Source organism: Agelaius phoeniceus, unplaced genomic scaffold, assembly GCF_051311805.1.
Source record: "Agelaius phoeniceus isolate bAgePho1 unplaced genomic scaffold, bAgePho1.hap1 Scaffold_289, whole genome shotgun sequence".
Classification (NCBI taxonomy): domain Eukaryota; kingdom Metazoa; phylum Chordata; class Aves; order Passeriformes; family Icteridae; genus Agelaius; species Agelaius phoeniceus.
The window spans coordinates 4,066-13,535 of record NW_027509925.1 but is presented as its reverse complement, the minus strand read 5'-3'; the positions used below and the strand labels follow the sequence as shown (position 1 = coordinate 13,535).

At 49.7% G+C, this 9,470-nt stretch overlaps 1 long non-coding RNA gene across 1 annotated transcript; it reads right to left on the bottom strand.

Moving 5' to 3' along the window:
- Window positions 1-6,492: 6,492 nt before the first annotated feature.
- LOC143693117 (uncharacterized) lies at window positions 6,493-9,140 on the bottom strand. Its single transcript, XR_013180604.1, has 2 exons — window positions 8,833-9,140; window positions 6,493-8,102 (listed from the first exon to the last, which is right to left on the bottom strand). It is a non-coding gene; the product is annotated as an uncharacterized LOC143693117 (long non-coding RNA).
- Between the last annotated feature and the right edge of the window lie 330 nt (window positions 9,141-9,470).

The window sequence follows — 9,470 nt, the reverse complement described above, 5'->3', positions numbered from 1 at the left end:
GCGCCACTCCCAACATGGCGGCCGAGAGAGGACCCCTCGGGCGAGAGAGGCGGTTACTCACATGCCGGTCAGAAACACGCCAAAATACGCCCGCCCGCGGCGCCGCTGACCCCACAGCCCGTGTCGGGTACACCTAAAACGCCACAAAAATCCCGCCGGGGCTGCGCCGGCGTCGGTGTTCCGTGCAGGCAGTCCGCATAGACACACCGGGGTCCTCCGCTTTCCCGCCCTTTTCGCCGCCATTTTCAGAAGGTCAAACAAACTCCGCCACGCGCCACGCTCAAGAGGGCTGCCTGGCGGCGGCGCCGGGCTGCAGTACCGCGCTCTGCCCACAAGGCGGCAGCACTGCCGCCCACCCCAGCCGGGGGCGCCGCGCGCCTTGCGCCTGCGGGCGGCCAAGGCGGCAAAAAAGAACAGGGGCCATCCCCCCCAAAAACTCCTCGAAAAATAAATGCCAAAAACCTGCCTCTTACCAAACAAGAACCAAATAAGCCCCCTTTCTTTCATGCCTTCTTGAAATAAATTTGATAGTTCTAGTTTTTCTAGTTCTATTCACACCCATATTTAGACCGGACAGTGATGTGTTACGTCCTTTATACCATCTATTATGCCTATTCCTATTATCTGTATTTATTCATACTTTGTGGTTGTAGCAATGTCATTATATATTGATTGTATATGTCTAGACTTCCATTTAGATTTCTATCATACTTTTATTCTTCCAAAAAAAATCCCATCTCTAACCAAACAAATACCAAAAAACCCTTCTTTTCAACTCTATTGAAATAGTTTTATATTTAGAGCTTGCATAATTATATTCACTTTTATAGTCACCGTTTATACTGTTGCATTCCATTCATCATTACATAGCACATATCTATTATTCACATCATATAGATAAATCATTATTTTTATCATGTACCAAATCTACTGCTACAACTTCTTTTTTCTAATATTTTCAATTTTTATATCCATCTTGATGTATTCATGAGATCTTTTTACAAGTAGATTTCTACCTTTCTATCATTTGTATTTGTAGTTTTTATAATAAAACCCCTGCTTTTGCCAAGTAAAAAACAAAACCATCCTTTCTTTTAAACTACTTTTAATAATGTTGTTGTATTTACAGTTACCATATCTATAATGTTTTACATATTATATCATAGCGATGTACTAGATTTATAGCTGTTTCCTATAATATACCATCATAAGATATATACGGTATCACTTGTATTACGTGTTGTATGGATTTATGTCACTTTACATTTACAACCCTTTAGTAATTTGATATATATATATATCTGCATAGATTCGCAACACATTTCTAGATTTAAAATTTCCTTTGAGCTGTGTTTATATTTAGCATCTCTATTGATATATCTATCAACATACGCAATGATCTTTGAAAAATACAATATCTTATTGGAATAGATCATGACTTAAGTTACCTGTTAAATTTTAAATAGAGATCGAATAGATCAAAAAAAAAGTTTATTCCCATTTCTACACATCTACTCGTTTTGTTTAAAGATAGCTATCCTTAGAATTTTACATTTAAAATCCAATTCCTAAATGCAATGACAAAACAAACAGCATCGAATTCCCACCAATGTCTTCCAAAACCATCAAGATACCTCCACCAGCCAAACGACTGCCAGCGAAAAAAACACACAACACTCTTTTCACTAACAGTTCTCATCACATCAGAAAAATGGAACCAAACGAAAAGAAAACCCTGGAGAAACACACGCAGCAAATCACAAAAACCTCTAAAAAAACCCAAACCAACTCGCTCAACTCCAATCAGTGCCACTGACCCTGAACGTTATTTTAAAAACTAACCGAAGTTCTACATCTACGCTAACTCAAAGAATAAGCAATACTCTGTCAAAAGAACTTTAGAAAGCGAACTAATGAACGAAATAGAAAAAAACCAAAAAATCTCAACCACTAAAAAATAAGAAAATAACTACCCAAAAAAAAACCCCAAAAAAACCCTACCTAAAAAGACCCACCATATAAATACCCACGTTCCCAAAAATAAAACTGATCAATAACCACCAAATACGTCAAAGGACAACAAGAAACGAAAAGAAAAAAAAGAAAAAAAGAAAAAAAAAAAAAACCAAAAGAAAATACATTTGTAAAACAAAAGTCCCCCAAACCAAAGCAACTTTAATTTACCTCAAAAAAAATATTCCCAACTGAGGAATAAACGCATAGAGCCTCATTCGATCAAAATAAAAATACCACCCAGAAATAAACACAAAGCCGAAAGAGAAACGTAACCATTGACAAGATCTCCCAAAGGATCCGTCACAATAAAACGTACACTACAATCAAGCAAAGAAATAAAAGCCCTGGAAGACGAGAAACACAAACGCAATTAGAGAGATTTTAAAAACCCCGCCGCTATTAGCGACACGACGCCACCTCGAACCCACCGAAACAAACGCTACACGCCCACGCTAATAAAAGCCACGGCGACAGAGTTAAAATCCGAGCCGCTGCTTCACGCAACGACCCGTAGAAACCATTGCACGCCTTTAAAAGCAGAATAGCCCGGCAAAAAAAAATATCCGACTACAGAACTCGATTCAAACCAAACCTTGATCGTCACCACCCGAACCGAGAACCGTACCGGTCAGGAAGAACGCCATAGCCCTTAGCGCACACCCACTGCGACCAGAACAAACCCGTGCGATCGATCCCTACAAAGCCACCTCCGAACCGCGACACCCAAGAACTTGCGGCAGCCCAACCCCGCGCTGCCGGCCCCGGACGGAGCGCGGCTCCCGGCGGCAAAGCGACTCCTCCGGCGGCTGCTCCGGCGCGCAGGGGCGGCGCCGCCCCGGAGACCCCCCCGCCCCCGCCCGCTCCCCCTGCCCGGGGGGCCCCGGCGGCGCCCGAGCCCCGCGCCCGGAGCGGACAGAGCGGCCGGCACCGGCCGGGCCGGCGCAGCAGCGCCCGCGCCGCCTCTGCCGCCCTTGGCCGGCCCGGCGCCAGCTGCCCTCGGCTCCGCACGGCGGCTCGCACCGGCAAAGCGGCTCCGCCGCTGCCGCGCCAAATTCCCCGTGCGCCTCGGCACCCGCCCGGCCCGGGCCGGCAGCGCTCCCGAGCGGCAACGCTCCGGCCCGGGCCGCGGCCACAAGAAGCGCCCTCAAATGCAGCGGCACAGCCCGACTGCAGCCCTGCAAACGCCGCCAGAGCTGCGGCTTCCCGCAACTCAACCCCGAAACTGACGCCGCGGGCGGCGCTCACCTCGCTTCAACAAGGGCAAAGAAATGGCTTCTCCCCTTCAAGTTCATCCCCTAGGAGAGCAGAAAAGAAGGGGCTTTCCTCCAATGAAATCCTTCAAACCATGTGCAAAGGGGGATTTTGACCTCCATTCAAACCCTTGCAAAGGAGGGACACCAGCGCTGTCCCCTCCATTTAAACCTTAGGATGATGAAAATGGGCTGGCTACCTTCAAATCAAAGCCATCCGATGACAACAATACTTTGCCCATTCCCGTTCAAATGGAACGCAGGGATTCCCTGTCACCCCTGGGATACCCCTAACAGCCGGGAAAAGGCAGCTTTTCCTTCAACCGACATCCTTGGAACCGCAAGCGAAAGCGGATCCCCCCCAGTTCCAACACAGACAATATTAGGAGAGTAGCTGCTTGCCTCTCCTTCATTTCTTTTGTCTTCACAAGCTCCCTTTTTGTTCCTGGGGAAGCGGGGAGGGGGGACTGCCAAGATCCAATTGAAAAGGGAAAGGACCAAAGTCCCCGCTCCAAATCCACACGCGCTCACCCGTTCGGCTGCTGCTTCCCGGCACAAAGATTCGTCCCTCGGCACCTCCTTGAAGCGATGCTCCGCGGATCCAAGCGCGTATCCAGGTGTTCGCCCAGACGCTGCCAGAAGCTCTCGCAGTCCTTCCATGAGACAGCCCCGGGAGCCCCCCCATGAACCCCTCTACTCAGCAGCTCCATGCAAAAGGCAGCTGAGGCGAAGCCTCCCCCTAAAACAGCCTCGCACCCCCCCCCCCCCCGGCAGGAGCCGGCCCCTCATCATCCTCACAGCTCACACCTGGCGCTGATGCCACTCCCCAACAGCGCCTCTCCCCGTCCAGCACACAGCCCGCTTCTCACAGACACAGAGCCAACAGAAATCTGCTCCGGGTGCTGGCTGTTCTTAGTCCGTCTGCTTCCACAATTCAGACACGGACGTGCGCTGATGGCACTGAGGGAAAGCTTTCCAGTGCACAAAACTGTCATTCTGGTAGCCCGCTTTGAGACGCCTTCAGAAAAAGCAGAATCAGCGCCGCCTCCTAAGAGCCCTGCTGAGGAACCCCGCCCTCCTTGGGACACCCCCAATGCAGCAGAGCTCGAAAAACGAGGGCAAAAGTCAAGCTTGGAGTGGAAAAAGACAATAGAAATACAGCAGCCTTTCAAGAAAGCCTTCACACAGTAATAGTGGGAGCCGGTCACGTTTCTTCTTTCCTTGCTCTCTGGAATGACATCAATACGAAGTAAAAAACCCACACGAAACACAAGGCAGAGCTGGGATTTGACACGTCTTCCTTTTGGCTCTCGGGATGACAAGCGCCTCTTCCGGGACTGCGACACGCTTTGGGCGCTGGCAGAGAACGGAGGCAAAAGGTGCCAGAGAGCCCTTTCTATCGCCTTCAGCCCCTGCAGCTGTTCTGAGGGTTCCAGGGCACAGCTCGGTCCGTTCCTAGATCAAAACCTCACGGCAATATCTTCAGAACTACTACGCATCTCCAGTCGGAACCTTCTACATTCCTGTAAACAAATGAGTGCATAGAGAGGGCTTCTCCCCAGCTGAGTTTAGAGACCAATTCCTATTCTTTAGCAATACCTAGAAAACCGAATGCCTTGCCAGGTTTTAGCATCCTACACCCACTCACCCCTCCCTGTGCATTTGGTGGCAGCTTTGGGTCCCTCCGGGGGACGGCACCCAGCGTGACCCCCGCCCCTCGCCCGCCCCCCACCTGCTCCTGCACCGCCGTGGGGCTCCCTCTCCCGGGCACCTTGGGCTGCCCCCAACGGCATCAGAGCCCCGAGTCTTCACCCCGCCTTTCCCTGACCCCCAAAGAAGGCTCCGAACGAATCCGACTGCCCCGGACAGCAGCGCAGCGCTTCCCCCAAGCCCTTCCCACACGTGCATAGCCCCAGCAAGGGATTCTGCTGCAACAAGAAAGGGGGGGCAGCCCCCAGAAGGCTTGAGGTTCCTGCCCAGCCTCGCTGTCACGGGCCAGGGGCAGCGAGAGAGGGAGCGGCACAGACGGCGGGGACGGCCCGGCACGGAGCGGGGGCCGCTCTCAGCGCGATGCCGGCAAAGCCGCAGCTCCGGCGCTGTCGGCCGCGCTGCTTGAGCGGCACGGGGGGATCCGCCGAGAGCCTCCGGCCCCGCGCGGGGACTCCCGCAAGGGCCCAGGGGCGCCGGGCTCCGGCCCTCGGGGCTTTATTCTCCGGCAGCCCGAGCCCCGCGGCTGCGGGGCAAAGAAGGAAAGGGGGCACGGGAAGAGAGGAGCGAGAGCAGGGCACGACAAAGGGCGGCGAGGGAGCTCGGGCTGTGCAGGAAAGCGGCACGGGAAGGGAAAGCCCGGGACGAGGGTACACGGAGGCTGGGCACAGGAAGGAGAGAGGGGGAACAGAAGGGAGTAGCGGGCTAGGGACAGGACAGGAAGGAGCCGGCTTTGCGGGGGGAGAGGGAATGGGGGAAAGGGAGCGAGAGAAGGCGAAGACGGGGAGAAGGAAGGAGGGCTAGAGAGAGGGACAGGCGGGGAAGCCTCCCAGAGCCCCGGCTGCACCCCGAGCCCGGCCCAGCGCCTCGCCCTGCCCGGGATGCTGCGGCGCTCGGCGGAGCTCGGCTCGCTCCGGAGACGCTCGGCTCCAGTCGGCTACTGTCGCCTCAACTCGGCTCTTGGCGCCTGCATTCGCCTCTTCGGCCGAGCTCGCCTCGCTTCGGCCCAACTCCCAGCCGCTCTGTGCCTTCGGCGCGCCTCGGCTCCGCTCGCCTCGCCTCGGCTCCCCGACGGCGGGCGGGCAAGCGCCGCCGCCTCCCGTTCAGCTCGCCCGGCTCGGGGCTCTCCCGCTCCCGCGTCCCGCGGGCGGCCCGGCCACGGCGCGGACACGACCGGGAGCGCGGGCTCGGGCAGGAGCTCATTAGGCTGGGAGCGCACTGGCGCTAAGCAGCGCGCACGAGAGCAGCAGGCTCGCTTCGCCTGAGCTCGGCTCGCTTCGCTTCAGGCAGCCTCGGAAGCCTCGCCTCGGTTCGCTCGAGGCCGTCAGGGTCGGCCGCTCTCGCCTTGCTTCGGCCGAGCTCGTGCGATTCCCCCGAAGGCGGCGGCGTTCGGTTGTGTTTTTAGAAATAGCCTCCTCTATCGATTGGATCTCTCTACAGTTAGATTTATATTTCTAGAATACTTCTATTAATCCAAACAAAAACCCCATCTCTAACCAAATAAATACACGAAAACACCTTCTTTTAAACGGTATCGAAATATTTTTATACTTTGTGTAATTATACTCACATTTATATTTATCGTTTCTTTTGATGCAATCTATTAATAATTATCTATAATATCTATAAAATTCTAGACATGTATTTAAAGTATTATCTATATTATGTATCGTATCTACTGCTGCAACTGATTTTTTCTTCTAGTTTTAAACTTTATCTGTATGTATTTATGATATCTTTCTAGACTTAGATTTCTACCTTCATATTCTTTGTATTTATCATTTTTATCATCAAAACCCTGCCTATTGACAAGTTAAAAAAACCGCTTTCTTTAACGATCTAAAAAATATTTTTATACTTATAATTTTCATATTTCTATTTATAATTTGCTCTCTAGTACGTGATAACATACCTGCTCCTGCACCGCAGTGGGGCTCCCGCTCCTGGGCACCTCGGGGTGCCCCCAACGGCATCAGAGCCCCGAGTCTTCACCCCCCCCCCTTTTCCTCTAGTTAGAAACTACACTGGAACTTTTTTCTGGAAACAAAGACATGACCTAAATCCTCTCCCCATGTCCTAGACAGATAGATGTTCAGTTCTTAGTTGACTGGGCAGCAGTTTCTTCAATAGAATGATAAACAATATGGAAACGTTTTAGCTACAAGCAAATAGGCAAATCTGAACAAGGTCCTGGTGGCCAGCCACTGCAGTTCTTTTGAAGCAATTTTTTAAACAATCAAATACTGATACCACAAAAAATAAAGCAAAAAGCTGACTACTGGCTAAGAAAGAAGGAAAAATTAACTTTTGACGACAACAACAACATTCCAAGGACACAGGCTTTTTTCCAATCTCAGACCTTATTACTACTACCTCTCTTGGGAATTCTCATCGTGGATCCCAAAAGGAATAAATCCCTCAGCGTGTCCTAAAGCACCAAGGAGCTACCTACAAGTGAAGGTGGCTACTTTCAGTGCAGACACAGCTGATGACACAGCAGTAGCACAGTTCCGTGCTGCACAGGGATAGTACTGTCTCCTCTTCTCCAGCAGCTGACTCTCTCCTGCCATGGCTTCTGTAAATGCATCAGAGCACGACCTTAACCACAAACAGGCAAGAAAACACCATCCGAAGTCTTTCATTAAGCAGTACAAGAAGGGTTCCAAGCAGAGACCAACAGAATTTCAAGGAAGCAGTATGCAATTAAACCCCCTCAGATTTGTTCAAGTAGCCGGCAAAATGGAACCATTCAGAAACGACAAAGAAAACCCCCCCAAGTATTTATACAGGAGTCCTTAATGTCAGAAAGGGGATGACAGGTTATGTTCAGATAAGATGAATGTTTATTTGGATCTATAAATAAACTTCTCTCGTGGTCCTTTGCCAAAAAATAGAACCTACAAGTGAACACCTACACCTGCCTCAAGAGACCTAACGAGCCCCTGGCAGCCACCGGCATCAAAGCGCAGTGGATGTTTCTAATCCAGGCTAAGGAGAACAATGTCACCTTTTGTTCTCTCCAGTTTGTTTCCTCTGCAGTCCTAGTTGCTTCTTATGATTTTTACAGTCTCTGTATCTTCTCGGGCAGCGCTGAGTCTGACGACCGGGATACGAGAGTCCTTCCCTGCCCTACGGAGAGAACCAGGAAAAAAAGTTCAAAAAAGAACAGGGCAGTTTGAAGTTAATACCTCCGACGAGAAGCAGCACCCGACAAACAGAGCAACGGTGAACAAAGCGTGACACCTCCCTGGGGACAGAAGACTTACAAACTCTCCGGGATTTACAATTCTAGTAACCAAGCCCTTCAGCACAGCAGCCAAGTGTCCCATTAGGTGGTGCTGCACCAAAGCACGATCCGAGAGGTTCCAAAGAGTGAAATGCACGTTACTGTCCAAAGACGTAAAATCTTGCAAAATAACAAAACTACAATAGATCTAAACTACAGGGCAAGAGTACAAGTGTTAGCTTGAGGAGCTGGAACCATCCAGGTGAGCAACTGCTAACCGGATCCTCAACAGACTTTGAGGAACCCTTCAGGATACAGAAGGGTTTTCCCCAGAAATTGCACAGGCCGAGTTTTGATAGAAGTACACTTGCCAGATGCTCAGAAACGTCACCCATCCTCCTCCGGGTGTCCTGAGAGAGCTGCGAATGGCTCTCACCTGGTTTGAGCTGGTTCTGTAAGGGCTCAGGGTGAATTTCACCAGATGCAACCAAACTGGGCAACACCCAGTGGGACAGAAGGAACCCAAAGCTTGTTTTACCCAACGCTTGGGTAAGCAGAGCTCCAGCAAATACTGAGGAAACGGACAGAACGGGGTAACAAATAATAAACATAACTTTTTTTTTTTTAACTTGCCTTTTTTTTTTTTTTTTCAGATGAGCAAAACAATTAAGGAGAAGGTGAAAACCTCACCATGACTGAACATTTCATCACCTGTAAGCTGACCATCCTTAGCATAGAGGACTCCAAATTTAAAATTCACCGATCCCAGGAAAATAAAACCAAATATTATTTGGTGAACAGTCAAACAGAAGACATAAAAATTTGTTTCCTCTAATCTTTGCATACATCCTACACGTTAGAACATACATTTTATACCATCTCCTACTACACAATAATTTACCTTTAAACTTTGATAGTATAGCATAAAATCATTAACTTAGACGGGTGATCAATTATGATTAAGTTGGTGCTTCAAGTTATTTTTGCTGTCAGGTTCAAAAAAACATGACTTCTTTTTACTGTAACGAGCAATTGATTTAGAAGTCATCAAAAGCCCATCCAAATACAAAGCCGCATTCACCGGACGGGTCTGTGAGCAAGAAGTAGTTAGGCTTGTACTCACCTCTTGCCCTTCAAGAACCAATAAATCCTGTCAACAAAAACAGCATCTTTAGCCCCCTCCTATTAAAGATTCTACAAGGATGATGGTTTTATTGGTGTTTAGAAGTTTGGATTTGAAATGGCCAGTTCAATGGATAAAGAGACAGTTT